This window comes from Euprymna scolopes, chromosome 17, assembly GCF_053919585.1.
Source record: "Euprymna scolopes isolate OS-2025 chromosome 17, ASM5391958v1, whole genome shotgun sequence".
Taxonomy (NCBI): domain Eukaryota; kingdom Metazoa; phylum Mollusca; class Cephalopoda; order Sepiida; family Sepiolidae; genus Euprymna; species Euprymna scolopes.
Window position 1 is genome coordinate 57,394,987 of NC_136498.1, and position 21,196 is coordinate 57,416,182.

The window sequence follows — 21,196 nt, forward strand, 5'->3', positions numbered from 1 at the left end:
TCGCAATAGATTACTTTTACGAAAAGACGTGTTAATATTAGTTTGCTTTTACTAAAAGACATGTTGATATTAGTTTGCTTTCAGATTGAGTAAAGGAACCTACTTCGGCGAAACCCTCAAATTATCTAATACTGTTTACTGCCGATGACTTTTACCCCCGAAATTAGCTTGGATGAGTAAGTACGCGATATCGGCCAATGTTGCCTTTATACATGTACAACCAGCATTTGTTTTCATGTTTTGGACGTTGCTGCTTTCGGTATATCGATTGTATAGCTAGTAACTACAGAAGTCCGATTAGTTGAATATAAACAGGTGCAAACAAATATTTTTTACACAAGAATCAGCACTTATAAAGGCCCGGAGGCCACTCGAGGACAAGGGTTAATGGGTATACATTAGTCAATGTGATTATAGCGTAGAAAACATAAGTAGTGGGAATTTTGTAAATTGGATTACTTAGGGGGATGGTTCATCAAGAACCTGTTTACGTTGAACTTGAAGACAATCAAATTGTAGTCAGCTGGAAAGCAGGCGATCGGAAGAGAGTTCCACGGGCGTGCAGTTCTAAGACAGAAGCTTTGTTCATGGAATATACATTTAGGTTTAGGCACAGATAAAGAGTCTGGGAAATTATTGACAGTGGTTTTGCCTAGACGAGTGTTTTTCGTGAAAGATTGGCGAGGGGGGGGGCATACATTGAAGCTCCGATCAGCACTTGCCGTATACACGGTGAACGAAAGATTCATATATTTGCACTTATGGAGACGGTCAAAACCTTAAAAAAAAAAAAAAAAGATTTCTCGGTTGGAATATATAAGATAGCAGGTGAATGTTTGGCATCCAGTAGGATGCCCCATCTCCAGCTCGAACAAACTGATAAGAATATTGAAAAAGAAAAAGAAAATAAAAAAATGCAACAACGAAAAGAGCTGAGAAACAACTTGTCGATTTTGTAAACGTGACTGCTTGCCAAATGTAATCGTCCTGGTATAAGATAAGATTAAGTACAGAAGCATATAAAAAAAAAAGTTGGTGCATTTGATTATGCAATTCAAATGTAGTAGTTGTAGTGACAAAACTACACAATAGCAGTTCAGATTGATTGCCCTGATTGGATACACATGTCGTAGATGTATTACGATAGTAAACTTTGAAACTATGATAATAAGAAAACATTGATGGCACTATCATCTCATTAATTGTTCGAGTGCGTGTCGATAAATAAATAAAATTAGTTTTATTTAATAAATTTAAATTCAGTTTTAATAAATTTAGTTTTATTTAATAATCCTAGTTGAAAATTAAGTTCTAAATGTATAAGTTGGTAATGTAGGCTGTAGGAAAAAAAAGAACCGCTACCGTACCACTGCTGGTTATTTCCCTTTGTTTTCCCATGATTGATAGAAGAATATAACGGAAGTCATCACTGGACATGTCCTAGAGTATGAAGAGTTGCTGGATTATGTTTCTGAAATTTTGAGATGAGGATTTATAATTTGGATTATTTGTATTATTCAAACTATTGTTCTCATCTTGAACGTTTTGGTGGATGTAACTTCTAACCTTCTTTCAGACGTATTTTGAAGAGATTGAACATGTTTCTATCAAACTTTGGAATCTGTACAAAATTTCGAATGGATCCCTTTATTTAATCCATTGGATATCATTCTAACTTAAGTCATTTGCATTTATATTCGAGAATCGCCCACACCAAAGATTGAACTGGATAAAGTACTAAGTAAAATGTCAGTGCTTCCAAAATTAGTTCTTCTAGAATAAATTCTAGAATGAATTATTCAAGAATTCGTTTTTCTAGAATAAATTTTTCTGGAATTAGTTTAAGGAAGGTGTTAAGATTGTATACAGATGTCTGAGTTTCACAATACACATCTGAAGTAGTTCAGCATTTACATCTCTCGAAACGTTGTGGGTTTAAGATCCAAGATGAGAAAAGTAACCCAAAGAATAAAAAATTATCAATCCTGATCTAAAATAAATTCTTAAACATTGTGTATTTTCTCTTTCATGTCCAAGAATAACATAAAAATATTTTTTCTCTCTTTAACCAAAACCGAATGGAACTTCGATGAACAAAGTTTCTTTCCTAGAACATCCCATTTTTGGAACAAGATACCACAAAACTGCTTCCCAACCAACTACGGCATGGTTGTATTCAAGTCTAATGTAAACAAATACTTGAAGAGCTCTGCTCTTGAATAATCAATTCCTCCGAAGTAATATTCTGCCTACCCCACCCATTTCCGGTTTTCTCATGATAGCGATCAGCGTTCACCTTACAATTTCTTTAAGCCATATCCTCTAGTAGCGACTGGACCTTGATAAGCGGTTACCTATTAGAAAAAAAATAAAAGATGAAGATTTTGGCAATTCCTTAGTTCTTTATGGGTTTTTTTTATTTAATTAGAAAATTGTATTAGACATTCTATGGAATGTTACCAAACTTTTGGAATGGAAGAGTAATGTGCATTGCCAACCAAGAAAATGGTTCCTTCAGTTTAAATTCTCATTCATCTTAACTACTGAAGCATTACTAAAAGAATCCTTCTGGAACTTGTCTCTTTAGATATTACCCACAGAATATGAATTCTGGCCGACATGACGATGAGAGCCCAGATTGATAATGACAGCCTTTCAACGAAGCAGATTATATATTGCATTTGAAATACAATTTGGCCAGGGGGCAAACTTACAATATGGAGCACGGATCTCTGTCTTACTCCATAATGCTTTTGTAATCGTAAACTGAAGGATATTTTGCAATTATAACAATTTTTTTTCTTTTCTGATACAATACTGCTTCAAAGACAACGGTTTATGCTTGTTAGATCTAGGAATATTATTGCTTTTATTGTTTTGGTGTTTTTTGTTCCATAGTTTTCTAAAGTCCTAAAATGGAGTATTGTTGTTACATCTGGTGAGGAGCTGCTAAGAGCAGGAATGTGCAGGGGGAATGGAAGGTTCTAGGGCACCAGCATCTTTTACTCCTGTTTTAAAAGTGCCCTTTTAAGAGGAGTATATTATAAGCCTGTGCCCTACTATTATTATATTTTTGTCGTTTTTTTTTTAGTTGCGTGCAAGCGACTCTACAAGTCACTCCATCGGTCCGTTGGTCCGTCGGGCTGTCGGTCGGTCTGTCTGTAACACTTTTGTGCTTGGACTTTTTGGTTAAGATCAAAGGTCTGGTATTGATAGATGCTGTTCTTAGCTTTTTAAGCATTTTCTTGACCTTCGGGCCGAGATCAAAGTGTAGTATCTGTTTCGGCAGATACTGCACTTAAGATAATTTGTACCAGTCAATGGAGGGGAAACCCTCTATACTGGGACAATTATTATTTTTGGTAACCAGAGTGACCCCTTTTAGGGGAGCTGGTTTTTACCTCACATTAAAAACGGCCTTGTGCCTAATTTGCTCAGTGGGGGAGCAAATAAATACCATCTGTTCCGGCAGATGCTGCAAGCAAAGACCTGCTATGACTAGCAAAGACCATATGTGGGGGTAACCCCACATATCTGAACTTGGTCAAGGTAGGGATCACCCTACGACCACAGTTACTATCCAGCTCCCATTTCCCACCTCTCGGGAGCAGGATCCCCCTTCCCCTCCCCCTCCCTCTCTCTCTCCACATTAAAAAACGGCCTTGTGCCTAATTTGCTCAGTGGGGAAGCAAATAAATAAAAAGATCAAAGTGTAGTATCTGTTCCGGCAGATGCTGCACTTAAGATGATTTGTACCAGTCAATGGAGGGGAAACCCTCTATACTGGGACAATTATTATTTTTGGTAACCAGAGTGCCCCCTTTCTGCCTACTTTTAGGGGAGCTGGTTTTTACCTCACATTAAAAACGGCCTTGTGCCTAATTTGCTCAGTGGGGGAGCAAATAAACACCATCTGTTCCGGCAGATACTGCAAGCAAAGACCATATGTGGGGGTAACTCCACATATAAGACCTTGGTCAATGTAGGGGCAACCCTTCATACCAATTGTCACTATCCAGCTCCCCTACTCCCCGCGAAGTTGGTCCCCATTTCCCCTTCACTCCTCACTTTAAAAATCGGCCTTGTGCCTAATTTGCTCAGTGGGGGAGCAAATAAATACCATCTGTTCCGGCAGATACTGCAAGCTATGACTAGCTATGACTAGCAAAGACCAGATGTGGGGGCAACCTCACATGCATGACCTTTAACCAGCTCCCATTTCCCACCTCTCGGGAGCTGGTCCCCTTTTCCCTTCCCCCTCCCTTCACTCCTCACATTCAAAATTGGCCTTGTGCCTAATTTGCTCGGTGGAGGAGCAAATAAATACCATCTGTTCCGGCAGATACTGCAAGCAAAGATCTTATGTGGGGGAAACCCCACATATAAGACCTTGGTCAATGTAGGGGCAACCCTTCATACCAACAGTTACTATCCAGCTCCCATTTCCCACCTCTCGGGAGCTGGTCCCCTTTTCCCTCCCCCCTCCCTCTCTCTATACATTAAAAAACGGCCTTGTGCCTAGTTTGCTCAGTGGGGAAGCAAATAAATACAATCTGTTCCGGCAGATACTAAAAGCAAAGACAATATGTGGGGGAAACCCCACATATCAGACCTTGGTTAATGTAGGGGAAAACCTTCATACCAATTGTCACTATCCAGCTCCCTACTCCCTGGGGAGTTGGTCCCCATTTCCCCTTCTCTCCTCACATTAAAAATCGGCCTTGTGCCTAATTTACTCGGTGGGGGAGCAAATAAATACCAACCCCACATATAAGACCTTGGTCAATGTAGGGGCAACCCTTCATACCAATCGTCACTATCCAGCGCCCCTACTCCTCGGGAAGTTTGTCCCCATTTCCCCTTCACTCCTCACATTAAAAATCGGTGTTGTGCCTAATTTGCTCGCTGGGGGAGCAAATAAATACCCTCTTCTTGGCCATTTGGCCAAGATCAAAGTGTAGTATCTGTTCCGGCAGATACTGCAAGCAAAGACCATATGTGGGGGCGATCCCACATATAAGACCTTGGTTAATGTAGGGGCAACCCTTTATACCAATTGTCACTATCCAGCTCCCCTACTCCCCGAGGAGTTGGTCCCCATTTCCCCTTCACTCCTCACATTAAAAATCGGCCTTGTGCCTAATTTGCTCGGTGGGGGAGCAAATAAATACCATCTGTTCCGGCAGATACTGCAAGCAAAGACGATATGTGGGGGAAACCCCACATATAAGACCTTGATCAATGTAAGGGCAACCCTTCATATCAATTGTCACAATCCAGCTCCTCTACTCCCTGAGGAGTTGGTCCCCATTTCCCCTTCACTCTTCAAATATGAAAAACGCAACAGAAGAAAGGGCGTTTTCAGCACTAAAAGTCCCCAGGAAATGTAAACCAGACTTTTATCAGGGTCACCCATACTGAATTTATATTAAGAATAATGTCCTCCACATTTTGGGCAAGTTTCTGAAAAATCTAATGGATGAATCAAATGTTATGGGACAAAAAGTGTAATTTTTGGCCATTTTGGGAAATTTTTGACCACTTTTGAGCCCATGTAGCGAAATGGGAATTTCGGCACAAAAAATATTTTTTACTATGCTCATCTATATATTAAAATATAATTTGTGACAAAATTTCAGGAAAAACTAATGGACGGTTATCGGTCAATCGTCCGGACTAACGGACAGACAAACCCACCAAAAACATAGGTCCCTCTCTGATAAACAGGGGGACCAAAATGTTACTCCATGCCCCTTGCTTAAAAAACGAGCCGTGCATGCATGGCCCCTCTCTGTGAAATATAATTTAAAAAATTGGTGCTGCATGGGAGTCCCAAAAAGTTGTGTTTTCTAGCACTCAAAGATCCCGGGGGACGCTAACCAGAATATTACCAGGGTCACCCATACTGAATTTATATCAAGAACAATGGGCTCCAGATTTTGGACAAGTTTCAGAAAAATCTAATGAATAGGTAAAACTTTATGGGGCAAAAAGTGTCATTTTTTGCAATTTTGGTACATTTTTGACCCTTGATGAGCCACTTTGAATGCTGAATACCAGTCACAATGGACAAACAGTGCAGTTTCACACCTTAACACATGTATATTTACATTCAGCAACATGGGAAACCACTATATAGACATATCATGTTTTTGTCGAGAAATGTGAGAAACGCGTCAGAAGAAAGGGCATTTTTAGCACAAAAAATGCCTAGGGGACGCAAACCAGATTTTTTCCAGGGTAACTCATACTGAATTTATATTAAGAACAATGATCTCCACATTTTGGGCAAGTTCCAGAAAAATCTAATGGATTGATCAAATGTTACGGGACAAAAAGTGTCATTTTGGGCCATTTTTTACCCCTTTTAAGCCCCTGTGTACAAAACAGGACTTTTCGAAAAAAAAAAAAAAAAAAAAAATTTTTTTTTAATACACACATTTATATATTAAAATATATTTTGTGACAAAATTTCAGGAAAAACTAATAATTATCCATCAATCATCTGGACTAATGGACAGACGGACCCATTGTCACTCTGTGATAAATCGGGGGACAAAAATGTACCCTTGCTTAAAAAAAATATTCCCTTGCTTAAAAAAAAAAAAAATGTAAATATGTTACAGACCAACCGATGGAGTGACTTGCATGTGACTAAAAATGCCTTGGCATGGAAGGATTTCCCCTTCCATTGCCAAGTAAAAGTTACAAATGTAAGTGCAGCATCTATGAAGAACAAATACTACACTTTGATCTTAGTTATGTGGCCAAGGAAAAGTTACAAACATAAGTAACGCATGTAGTAAGAACAGATACTACACTTTGATCTTGGCCAAAAGGCCAAGAAAAGGGTATTTATTTGCCCCCCCCCCACCGAGCAAATTAGGCACAACGCCGATTTTTAATATAAGAAGTGAAGGGGAAATGGGAACCAACTCCCGGGGGAGTAGGGGAGCTGAATAGTGACAATTAGTATGAAGGGTTTCCCCTACATTGACCAAGGTCTTATATGTGGGGTTGGTCTTTATTTGCTCCCCCAGCGAGCAAATTAGGCACAAGGCCGATTTTTAATGTGAGGAGTGAAGGGGAAATGAGGACCAGCTCTCCAGGGAATAAGGGAGCTGGATAGTGACAATTGGTATGAAGGGTTGCCCCTACATTGACCAAGGTCTTATATGTGCGGTTGCCCCCACATATACTCATTGCTTGCAGTATCTGCCGGACAGATGGTATTTATTTGCTCCCCCACTGAGCAAATTAGGCACAAGGCCGTTTTTAATGTGAGGTAAAAACCAGCTCCCCTAAAAGTAGGCAAAAAGGGGGCACTCTGGTTACCAAAAATAATAATTGTCCCAGTATAGAGGGTTTCCCCTCCATTGACTGGTACAAATTATCTTAAGTGCAGCATCTGCCGGACAGATGGCATTTATTTGCTCCCCCACCGAGCAAATTAGGCACAAGGCCGATTTTTAATGTGAGGAGTGAAGGGGAAATGGGGACCAACTCCCCGGGGAGTAGGGGAGCTGGATAGTGACAATTGGTATGAAGGGTTTCCCCTACATTGACCAAGGTCTTATATGTGGGGTCGCCCCCACATATGGTCTTTGCTTGCAGTATCTGCCGGAACAGATACTACACTTTGATCTTGGCCAAAAGGTCAAGAAAAGGGTATTTATTTGCTCCCCCCAGGCCTATTTTTAATGTGAGGAGTGAAGGGGAAATGAGGACCAGCTCCCCGGGGAGTAGGGGAGCTGGATAGTTACAATTGGTATGAAGGGTTGCCCCTACATTAACCAAGGTCTTATATGTGGGGTTGGTATATATTTGCTCCCCCAATGAGAAAATTAGCTACAAGGCTGATTTTTAATGTGAGGAGTGAAAGGGAAATGGGGACCAACTCCCTGTGGAGTAGGGGGGGGGGGCTGGATAGTGACAATTGTTATGAAGGGTTGCCCCTATATTGACCAAGGTCTTTTATGTGGGATTGCCCCCACATATGGTCTTTGCTTGCAGTATCTGCCAGAACAGATACTACACTTTGAGATATTAAATTTTTTATTCACAGGAAGAAAAATACAATTGGGAAAAGGAACAAAAAACTTAGGCACAAGGCCAACTCAAAAAGACAGGGGATGGTGAGGTTGGTTCATCCATCTCGTCTCTGTTGTAAATTTTACATGATTTTTCTCTCGGCCAGCATCTTTTATCATGGTTACCCCTTTAAATTTGTATTTATATTTTGTGTGGTAGGAGGTGGAGGTTGTTCCTACTTAAACACAATTTTTAAAACATTTTTTATTCATATCAAAAAATACAAAAAAGATAACAACATTAATAAAATTTCATTTGTGTCTAGGGACTTGGAAAAAAAAAGAAAACCCGCTTAGTAACGCCCTCCCAACCTTACTTTGATCTTGGCCAAAAGGCCAAGAAAAAACGCTTGAAATCTAAGAACAGCATCTATTAACAACAGACCTTTGATCTTAACCAAAAAGGCCAAGCACAAAAGTGTTACAGACAGACCAACCTACAGACCGACGGACCGATGGAGTGACTTATAGAGTCGCTTGCATGCGACTAAAAGTATACAATGTCACGAATTAGGCACAAGGTCATAAAATGTGGGGGGTGGAGGAAATACGAATCGTTGGTCATTCTTTGTCTAATATAATAAAATTTCTCTCCAAGTCTTGGCTAAAATCATTGCAGTCTCAACAATACCAAATTTACACGAAGGATAATTCATTTCTAAAAAAAAAAATCCCCAAAGTTTCTTAGGAAATTTCCATTCATGAAAATAGCTTTTTACATTCCATTCATGAAAATAGCTTTTTACATTCCATTCATGAAAATAGCTTTTTACATTCCATTCATGAAAATAACTTTTTACATTCCATTCATGCAAATAACTTTTTTACAAATTCATTGACAGAAGAGAGTGAAACAACAAAGAACAAAAAGAACATCTTACTATAGTAACAGCTTCCAATAATAAATCACCAACTATCTTCCGTTTTTTTATTAACAAAAAAAGCAGGTCAATCTCTGAATGGGAGTAGAACCTAAGTGGGAGAAAAATAAAATAGATACGTGTTTTCTAACCAAAACGCCAAGTAATAATCTTTATTATGTCTTTTATTTCAAACTAGCAGGGCTATCTGGCATTGCTCAGAGCGATAAAAAAATCAAAATTAATGATCTTAAACACACACACACCCACATAAGATATGGTAACTAAAAAAGCGTAAGATTTTATATGATTAAAAAGATTGAATGAACTTACTAAATACATAATATCTAAGTCTTAATGTAACATAAAAGATAAATAAAAAATAAAATTTCAACTAATTTACCATGGAGACAGGGAAAGGTTGAGCTTAGAGGAGGAGGCATAGAGAGAGGGCTGAAACAGCATAGCCTACGGTGCACATATGCATGCACACACATACTTTTTTTCTTGCTTTGCCTTTTGTATTTTTTCTTTTCTTTTTTTTTTGGTGTTCGATTTTTAATTTTTAGCCATTCTGTGATTTTTGAAATCGTATCTCAAAAAATAGTTGTATCGTTAGACATAAATATATTTCGTCGAATTTTAAAAAAAACGTATCTTAGACAGACAAACAGACAAACAGATTAAGAGAAACACAATATAGATTGCATTGTTTTCTTTCAAAATTACTACATAATTCCATTAAAAATCTAAAAAGCAGCTCTCCTAAGAAAATCTTTCCCAGTTTACACTCACACAATGCCTATTTTTTAATCTTAATTTTAGGTATTATATATACATACGGAGCAATGCCAATGAAGAAAATATAACATTTATGTGTGTTTGTTTTGAATTTTTCTAGTTTTTACTAGACATACAAACTCACATACACACAGACACTGCTTTTTATATAATAGAAGATGATTAAAAGTATGAAAGTATTTCTTTGGCGACTTTGATGCTTCTTTCACAGTACAGTTGTTTGTTTTGCCAGCCTTGAATATGCTGTTCAATAAAAATATATTAAATGGGTTTCATATTGAACTTAAGAAAATAATTAGGTTAATTAATTCAAATATAGATGAAAACTTTGATCATATCTCGGTCAATGGAGACTGAGAAGAATCAAGTGAGTAAAAGCAAACCAAATAACTCAACTTTCTTCGAAATAGTTTCTCCGAGAATGGATCCTCCAAGGATCGTCGTTCTACTTTTCTTGAGCTGCATTTGGTTTCATCGGTGCATAAATATAGAAAGCGGCGAGCACTGGGGCCTGATAAACTTGCCCAAGGTCTTTGTGCTTATTTCTGAGGTATCGTAAACAAACAAGCCGTTTTACTGACTGCATTAACTGCATCGCTGCTATCGCTAGAAGCCAACTACTCCAAGAATGTAATCATGATAATATGAATATTAGAAATATGGAAGACTTGTTGCTATTTTTTGCCAGTGTTGTTTACAACAAAACTACACTTGCCGTGCACACACACACTCACACACACACACACACACACACACACACACACACACATATATATACATACATATATATATATATATATATATATATATATATATATATATATATATATATATATAATCCCTGAAACCGCAAGACTATTGTTAGAAAGCAGGTTTGTTTAGCGATTACAGGAGATTAAATGACTTGCTGACAAAATAATTTTCCAACGAAGAAATAAGTATTCAATTTTTATAAACATTCTTATATAGTTTTTAAGGTTAAAAAAACTTCCAAGAATATAAATACACACACACTCAAAAAAAAACTTCCAAGAATATAAATACACACACACACATTTTTGTGTGTGTGTGTGTGTGTGTTTATATTCTTGGAATTTTTTTTAAACTTGAAAACTATATACAAATGCTTATAAAAATGTAATTGAGCACTATAAAAGTGGTGGACGAATGTCTGTTTATAATAGACATTTGGCGAGGTTATTTGCAGTCACCGCTCCCGATAGAACTGCTGACTATCTTATAGATGGTTCTAGGTTAAATCCTCGGCTTGGGACTGGTGCTAATCTAGCGGCGCTAATGAGTTGTGATATAACGAAACAGGACTGTATGTCGATGACTACAAATATATATATATATATATATATATATATATATATATATATATATATATATATATATGTACATATATATATATTACAGAATAAACGTAGCAACTTTATTTCTGCACTTTTGTTATTGTCATGGTAGGTGCACGACTAAGTCTCAATCTATGTTTCCCCAATTGTAAAACATCCACGGCAAGCACTCGGCTAGCTAACACCACTGCCAACAATTTCCCTTATTTTGTATCTGTACCCAAAACCAAACAAAAATTCCGTGAGCAAAGCTTCTTTCCTAGCGCTACTCCTCTGTGGAACGCAATACTTCCCAGCTTACTATAACATGGTCGTTTTCAAGTCCAATATTAACAAGTTTTTGTTGAACCGTCCTCGAAAATAATAAATTCTACGATTTACATGGTGTTCTCTCATTATACCGCAATCATACTAGAGTGGCTTCTGTAAAAAAGAAAATCTAATCATGCTCAAACCATCAGTGTTCCTACACTGAATGCACATATGTATATAAAGAAGTCCTGGTTAAGAATGACTTCGTAGGATTAAAATCCAGAGAATATCCATCAGGTTTATATAATAGTGCTCATTAATTGATGGAGCTATTTTAATTAATATTTATTTACACATACATGTATAAGCTTTTATACACTAGTATGAAAATATTTCGATCTGTAGTTATTAATAACAAAGATCTCATCAGGCGAAAAATCTGTCTCTTCCTAAGGCGTTCATATTTAAAAATAACTTTTTCATATAATAACACTATTTAGCTATGTGAGATCTTAGTTATTAATGACTATAGATCGAAATATTTGCATACCAATATTGCAAATCCTGTATATATATATATATATATATATATATATATATATATATATATATATATATATATATACGCATAGATAGATAGATAGATAGATAGATAGACATATCAGGGGTGTGAGTTCTGTCAGAGAGGTATTGATTTAATTTGAATAAAATAAAATAAAATATGCATCAAATGCGCATGAAAGGCAAATTACAATGGAATTTTACGAAAATCACCAAATATTTTACTTGCTTGAAATTTTTAATTTAAATATATTTCGGAGTGAAACTCCATCCTTAGTATCTTGTTTCATTCTTTTTTCTTCTTCTTTCTAGCCATGTTGTAAATTTGGAGAAAGAAAAGTCAGTAATAAGAATCCACACGTTGTCTCTCAGCGGTTGTATTTAGAAATGTCAGGAACGGTGCGTTGGCGACGCGAGGTTAACCTCAGGATTTGAGTTCTGTTATAGAAGCGTTGACTTTTCTTTTTTAGAAAATCTTTTAGGACTTAAGGTAGTTTCTGCTTTTTTTCCCCCACTCGTTCCCCGCCATATTTCCATCTTATTTATAGGTTTTCTTTAATCGTTATTAACCTCGATTTCAACTCAGTTGAGCGAGGTTCGAAATCGGTCAGCTAGGCTTTTTGCTTTTTAGTTTTTAATTCATTATGAATAAATTGAGTCTGTACATAGATATTATTATGTATATATACATAGTGTATTCCTAAAAAATATTTTCAAAAATACATATATACAGAGACAGACAGATAGACAAACACACACAGAGAATTCAACATCTCAAAGGTGAGACTTTCGTAATTGCATTTTGTTTTATTCAAGTACATAGCCATTTCTTTTTTTTATCTAATGTACTTAAGAATCTATTTTTAATTAAACGGACATAGCATTTCTTCCTTGAAAAAAGTTCATAACCATCTTTCGTTTAACAAACCTTATCATCTCTTCTTTACTTAAGAAGCGGACCCAGCCTTGAGCAGTGCATCAAATAGCTTAAACAATATATCTACTTTTAGAGATACCCGTAGGGCACGATTTAATAGACCGATGTCGCTAGCATTGTTGTACATTCTCTCATATTAGATTGTCCGTCATGGAATAAGGTTGTTGAACCACTTGAGTAAGAAATTGACCAGTCGCTGTCCGATTTTAAATGAGTTCTGACCGGCTGAACGAGAAAATACTTATTTCTTTTGTCGTTTTTTTCTCTTTTGTAATCCCTTTACAAGGGTTGCGGCTCAAACAATGCAATTTGGTGGCTATCTGAAATGAGGAAACAAAGAAAATCAGCTGCAATCGAATGCAGAGCCAACACTACCTACTTCCGAACCCTCTGCGTGGTGAGTGCCTAATGTGTTGAGAGCCGGCGCCCTACCCAGGAGAAGTGGTGCAGTAGAACTTTAGATGCTTCGTTACTGGTAATGTTGTAGAAAATCTTGCTTTAGAGTGTCTATTTGCTCCCCGTGAGTACAGAGTTTGACGCAAGGCCGGTATTCAATGTGGATACAACCCAGCTCCTTATAAAAGAGGAACGTTTGGATTGGGGCAAAAAAAATTTTTTTTAAATCTCAGCATGGTGGATGCCCAACTTGCTGAGTGCCACAGCTTTTACCAGTAGTGGTGATTTCAGTAGTTCTTTAAATGTTTTAAAAACCATGCGACAGCGGGCCTATTTACTAGGTTCCCCACGAGAACAGAGTTTGAATGTGAGAAAAAAAATCCAACTCCCTACAAAAGATGAACTTTTTGATTGGGACAAAAATATACACTTGCCTCGGTCAAGGAAGATTTCTTCTCCACTGATGAAGGACATATAATATTAAGTGTAGTATCAGAACAGATACTACATTTTGGTCGATATTTATCTGTCTCCAACTGTGGGAAGATGTGGTACAAGGATCGGAAAATAAGATTGAAAAAACAAAAACGTGCCCAGTACTCCGTACTCTGGCCTGCAATTCCTGGCAGCCCAGTCTATATTTCCCGGTAGGAAGCCTCAAGCGATTAACAATAAACTAACCTCTTCTCCTAGAAGGCAAGGCCTCTTAGCGTGAACCTCCTAGAATTACATAGATCCAAAGCAACACCTCAGGCAATAGGGAAAAAGTCATTTTAACAATAGCCGAGGGAAAATCTTAGTTGGCTTACACTTTCCTCTTTAATACAAGAAAACGGTTTTATCTTTATTTAAAAATCATTTAAAAAAGTCAAGATTGTCTGACCACTAAATATGACAATTGAGAAATACCTATATAATATTTCTCTTGTATGTCTGTTTGCCTGTTCGAACTGAACTGATTTAGCTGAAATTTTGTGTGAATCTTGGTTATGATAGGGTGCAGCAAACTAACTATTATGGCATAGTTGGGACTTTATAACAATTAAAATGTATTAGTCACCACAATATCACATTTACTCTAACTTTTTCTGGGAAACTTTTGACCCGAGCTGACTGAAATCATGCATTGACATTTCTTATGATAAGGTACAACAAACACAGTAATATAGTACCCGTTTGTTGGGTTTTTGTTTTGTTTTACGGCATATCAACACTTTTTCAAGTTATTTAATGCCGAATCCAGTGATTTTGAAGAAAAAATTTTTAATAGAATATATTTGTTTTGTTTTTTTTTAAGTCGATTTCTATTTAACCCATAGCTGGGACCTTAACAGGTACTACCACTCTGTGTCAGAGTGGACCTGGGAGCAATGGCAATTATGGGGTGGCTCCCCCCCCAAAAAAAAAACCCTGCAAGCTGACGCCTTATAATGGGATAAAGTTTAAGGTCATATCCAGGACCAAGTACCCGTTTGAGACACAGTTAGGAATTGATAGAGATTAGTATTTTCTGGAAAAAATGAGCACAAATTAACCATATTCAACTATGAATTTGGCATAAAACACTTATTCAAAGTCAACAAATCACTAACTTTTCCAGTTTCTAACGTTAACAAAATTTTGTATATACTCGTGTGCCAATACCGAGCTGCAAAGTAGACAAAGAATAGGAAAGAACTTCAAATCGCCTTTTTCTCATTGTAACAACGACATTTACTATCTCATTTGACGTTAATGCCTGAGCTATGAAGACATGTTTGCAGCAAGGCTAAAAAGTAAAACATGAACCAATAGCTATTACGTTATGCATGCATATTCGTAATGACGTCGTTTGACTTTCACTTGGCAAATTCCATTTTTTTAATTTTCACACTTTTGCATGGATTCTCCACAGCTGAAACCCAAATATAAAGTTTTGCATGGGTTTAAATACACTATATATTAAGTTTCATGTCTGTAGACCAAAAGCTGACAGAAAAATTTGGTAGGCAAAAATGTTTTAAAACAAATATATATACGCATATGTAAATATATATATAGAAAGGGGTTTGTGTTTACTATAATATTTTCATGCAAATACTATGCAAGTATAAATCATGATGAATATCTGCATGAATATAATTACACGTAATAGTTAACTAAAGACGATCATCCCATGAGAAAACCGAAAAAACTAATAGGGAATTAATTAAAATGAATGTTCAAAAGAATATGCAAATTAGCTAGATCTTTTGCAGATGAATGCAATTCCATGACCCATATATACTAAATTTGTATTTTCTTTTCAAATAAGTAGAAAAAAGAGTTTTTTAATATGAATATCAAAACATAAAAAACAAATTTATAGGAGCATATATATATATATAATATATATATATATATATATATATATATATATATATATATATATACAGGGTGACCCAAAAAAAACAAAAGCTAAATGATGGCCATCTAGAACATATGCTGTAAAACGGAGAAAAACGGCCTAAGACCCTAATGTTTTGATGTGATGTTTTGAATATTTTGAACTAGTTATGACCAAAGTTTCATTTCATTCTGACAAAACATTAAGAAACGGAGCCTTATTAGAGTTGGGGCCCATTTTTCTTGGCTAACCCTGTACACATATATATATATATATATATATATATATATATATATATATATATATATATATATATATATATATATTAGTGTTGGAATCGGAATCAGGAATTAGAAAAATCGGAATATTTGAGGGTATCGGAACTGGTATCATAATCGGAAAAATTTGTAACGATTTTCCAATGCCAAAATGATTTTTCTGCTTTTTTTTATTTGATTTTGTTTAAACATAATCCTCCATTGTTGGTAATAATGACAAAGTAATAAATTTTTATTGATTTAAAACCACCAGTGAAGCTAAAATCGATAGATCCTCCCCCAAAAGTATATTTTTACGTTTAGGAAAATATCTGCACATTTACTTGTGTGTTTTTATGGTAATCGGAGAAAAAATACAACTATATAGTTAAATAGTTAGAGATTTATAAAGAATCGGAATAGGTAATTGGATCAGAATTGGGAATTTAGTACGGATTTGGTAATTGTGTTGGAACCAGGAAAAATAATGAAATCGTCCCATCACTAATATAAATAATGTTAAACATTTAAACATTACTTGTTCTAAAATGTCTTATTTCAAAATATAATATAAGATCATAAATAGAATTAAAAGCATGGTAATATCAAATATTCATGCTAGTATGAAGTATACCTGTTTAGCCTGTAGATGAGCAATGGACACGAAAGCCATCTCTCATTATTCTATATATAATGTAGAGGCAAGCAGAAAAATACAGAAGCTGGTCATATAATGTCCAACAAGATGTTTGCATCTATGTGTGTGTGTGTGTGTGTGTGTGTGTGTGTGTGTGTGTGTGTGTGTGTGTGTGTGTGTGTGTGTACATGCAAGTGAGTATGTGTACGAGGGGCATTGAAAAGTAATGCCTCTGACCTACTCTTCATAGTAGTAGAGCAACAAAACTTATCCCAGTTATTAGACTTTTTTCTACTTAGGAATCACTTAGAGTTATGCATATCTCTTAGTATTTAATGCTGGTCCGAAGATTGTTTTTATAGAAAATCCCAGTTTTGTACTCCAACCAAGATGCAAATTTAGAAATCAAGGTCGCATCATTAGAGAAATGCGTTCTTTTCAGAAACAATTTCATGGCTAGGAAGAGGTGAAAATCAGAAAGTGCAATGTCATAGGCATCTGCCAACACAAATTGCAGGAGGAGAATACCTTCGCTAATCTTTCCTGGGCTCCTGATTTTGATAGCTTCTCTTGATTTCCACAAAAGTGAAGCATAATATGCTCCTGTAATTGTGGTACCCTTTTTCAGGAAGTCTGTCATCACTACTCCATCAAGGTCTCCAAAGATTGTGAGTATGACTTTGGCAGTCGAGGGTTTCACTTTTTCCTTCTTGGGAGTTAGGGTGAATTTAAGTATTCTATTACATTAATTCGGGTTTGGTATCCGAATAATAGTGATAGACCCAGGTTTCCTCCTGTACAATCAGTCTTTGGAAAAACTTTGCCTCATCTTCTTGGCACATTTCTAAATTCATTCCTGAGCAATCAAAGCGTTCTTCCTTCTGAGAAGGTGCCAGCAATCTGGCAATCCATCTTGCAGACATTTATGCACATGCAAATTTCCCTGCATGATAGATTCCACAGTGACTGTACTAATATTAACTTCTTCGGCTACGTGGGGATTAGTCATGCATCAATCTTCCAAAATGTTGAACGTTCAACTTGATTGACAGGTGTTTCATCTATAGCAGAAGATGGGACAACTTGGTCTGAGATGTTTCCACAGATTTCTGGCTACAGTTGCTTTCACGAAGTAAGCGTTTTACAAGAGCATATGATAAGGCATTATTCTTATACGTTTCTTTCATTTCATCAAAAGTTTCCTGTGGTAAACATCCTTTCAAATACAAAAACCCTATCCCTGCACGACACTCAACAGGCTCTATTTCACACATGACTTAATTCAAACACCTGTAAATGAGAAACCACGATTAGTTCGGATTTGTAATTTGCCACATATCCCTCACCATTTTCGTTACGGTTGTGACGTCACTCACGTATCTAATTTGCTCCTGAACGTCATCCACGTCTCTACCGTGATCGTTCCCTTTCTTTCTGACCTCTGTCCTCTTGAACATGCTCTCAAACGTGCTCTCTCTCTTCTTTTTATAGTCTTTTTTAATGTTGTTTCCTTACTATATCATTTTGTTTGCAGATCGGCATTTGCATATAGCTGCCATACACGCTCTGTTACAGTTTGAGCTCCATGCAGAAGTTTGACTCACTTTACAATATCATCAACATGACCACCACTTGAATAAAGTATATCAAGTTTCCAGGGTTTTATTTATAGGTTCTCATATGAGAAGACAGTTCAATTCGAGATTCACACATCCTATCACAATTTGGGGCTAGGTTATCATTTGGCAATTGTGAAGGTGTTTGATGTTCACAGCGCACTATTCTTCCTTCTCTCAACTCTTCAGCATGATGTTGTCAAAATTTACGAAAATTAACAAAAAGATTAATTGCCAATATCATCAAACCAGCATTAGTGTCCAGGAAGCATCTAATTGCTCGACTATAAAGGCTTTAATTGTTAAAAATCATGTGAGATATGTTGGTCATCTTGTAAGAATGAGTAACCAGTTCAATCCTAAGAATTTTCTTGTTTTCTGAGTTAAATCCGCGAGCTAGAATCGTTTTAAGATGAAAGAAGCAGTATAACGATTGTTTGAAGAGGATATGAAGAGATGTGGAATTAATCACACGTAAGAAACATATGTACACGGGGCAGCAAAAAAAAGGGGTTGTGTAGAAAGTAGTTTTGGAACGATTTATCAGAAGTGGAATCAGGAATCAGAAAAATTAGAATTTGGAAGGGTATTGGATTTTGGTTGGTTGGTTGTTTTACGGCATATCAACCCTTTTCGGGTTATTTAATGCCGAATCCAAAGAAAATGTTTAAGTAGTTTTGGAACGATTTATCAGAAGTGGAATCAGGAATCAGAAAAATTAGAATTTGGAAGGGTATTGGATTTTGGTTGGTTGGTTGTTTTAAGGCATATCAACCCTTTTCGGGTTATTTAATGCCGAATCCAAAGAAAATGTTTAAGTAGTTTTGGAACGATTTATCAGAAGTGGAATCAGGAATCAGAAAAATTAGAATTTGGAAGGGTATTGGATTTTGGTTGGTTGGTTGTTTTACGGCATATCAACCCTTTTCGGGTTATTTAATGCCGAATTCAAAGAAAATGTTTAAGTAGTTTTGGAACGATTTATCAGAAGTGGAATCAGGAATCAGAAAAATTAGAATTTGGAAGGGTATTGGATTTTGGTTGGTTGGTTGTTTTACGGCATATCAACCCTTTTCGGGTTATTTAATGCCGAATCCAAAGAAAATTTTTAATAGAATATATTTGTTGTTTTCAAGTTGGTTTCTATTTAACCCATAGTTGGAACCCTAACAGGTACTACCACTCCGGGTCAGAGTGGACCTGGGAGCAATGGTAATTAATTGTGGCTCCACACTCCCCAAAGCCCGCAAGCTGGAGCCTCACCACTGGATATAGTTTAAGGTCATATCCAGGACCCCCATTGAAGGACTGTTACCCTCTGCAGGGAGGCAGTCGGTGTATTCTAATGCCCCACCGACAGGGTCGGAAGGGTATTGGAATCGGTATTGGAATAAGAATAACTCTGCTTATTGTCCAATGCCGCAAAAAACGATTCGTTTTTGTTTTGTACAAAGAAATAGAAAATATTTTAAAGCTTTTATTACTTTTTTTTAACTAAAATTTGCATGGCCAGTCTTGATGATGGACTGGTTATGTTATACGTATTACTGACCAGTCCTATCCTAAGATATTACATTTTAATTATCCCACCGACAATAAATTCATGTAAATTATAATTGACAATCTTATATTGTGTTCTTTAATGACAAGCTCTATTTCCTATTTTGGTTTTATTGAGCTTTTTTATTATTTATTTTAATATGGTTGGGATTTTTAAAGTTTACAGAAGCTTTTGGCTTGTAAATTTAATTTTTAATCCTTGTGAGCTTTATATCTGCTTGTGATCGGCTTATAAATATTGATACTTATATTTATTTGGACTTTATATTTACAGTATTGTATAATGTGTAATCTTACATATTTCAGTATTTCATTTTATATATATATATATATATATATATATATATATATATGTGTATATATATATATATATATATATATATATATATATATATATATATATATATTTAAAAGAGTGTAGCCATCAACAATTGTGGGTTTTTCAGCCTTTTTTAATATTTTTATTTAAAAATATTTTTATAATGCGTTTCAACCTTTGTTTCGCTCTCTTCAGATATTGTCCTAAAAAGGTTTTTTTAAAAATCAGAGTTTTAAATGTTATTTTTACATCTGCTGATGCTAAATGTGTTTTTCAGAGTGATGTGGTCTCAGACATTCTGTCCCCACCAGTAAGTGTTGGTAGTGTCCAGTTAGAGTAAAGTTCAAAGAAGGGGCTTTTGGTCCTTTGGTTAAGGCTTTTATGGTTTTTTTATGACTTTCTTGCCCCATGTATAGCACACACTCACACACAATCACACACACACATATATATATACATACATGTACATATACATATATACACGCATATACACGCACGCAGGTATATACATATATACACACGCATATACACAGAAATATATGTAGGAGCATATATACATCCCTACCTACACACTCACACATGCACACACACACATCCACCCACTAACATATCACACACATATTGGTTAAATTTTTTTTTGTCTTTCCCAATCAAAACACGAATGCATACATGTACTTAATCATTCAAACATAAGTACACGCGCACACACACATACACACACAAGTAAGATGGAGAATAGGTATGAGATGATATATACACACACAAACACATGCACACACAATCACACACATAGATATATATATATGTATACATGTATGCACATACACGCTCACATACATCTGCATACGTATGCAGGGACACACACATATACACACAAATAAATAAAATTTAACTTAACTCTGACTGGACATTACCAACACTTACTGTTGGGGACAGAATGTCTGAGACCATATCACTCTGAAAAACACATTTAGTATCAGCAGATGTAAAGATAACATTTCAAACTCTCATTTTAAAAAAAACGTTTTATGAAGATATCTGAAGAGAGAAAAACAAAGCTTGAAATGCGTTATAAAAACATTTTAAAATAAAAATATGAAAAAAGGCTGATAAACCTACAATTGTTGATGGCTACACTCTTTTAAATATACATTTATTTCTCTCGTTGGAACTACACAACCATCAATTTA

General features: G+C 36.0%; 1 non-coding gene across 1 annotated transcript; it reads right to left on the reverse strand.

The window, feature by feature from the left end:
- Positions 1 to 6,657: 6,657 nt before the first annotated feature.
- Positions 6,658 to 6,853, reverse strand: LOC145297146 (U2 spliceosomal RNA). The gene has a single exon (XR_013870110.1). It is a non-coding gene; the product is annotated as a U2 spliceosomal RNA (small nuclear RNA).
- Positions 6,854 to 21,196: the final 14,343 nt, after the last annotated feature.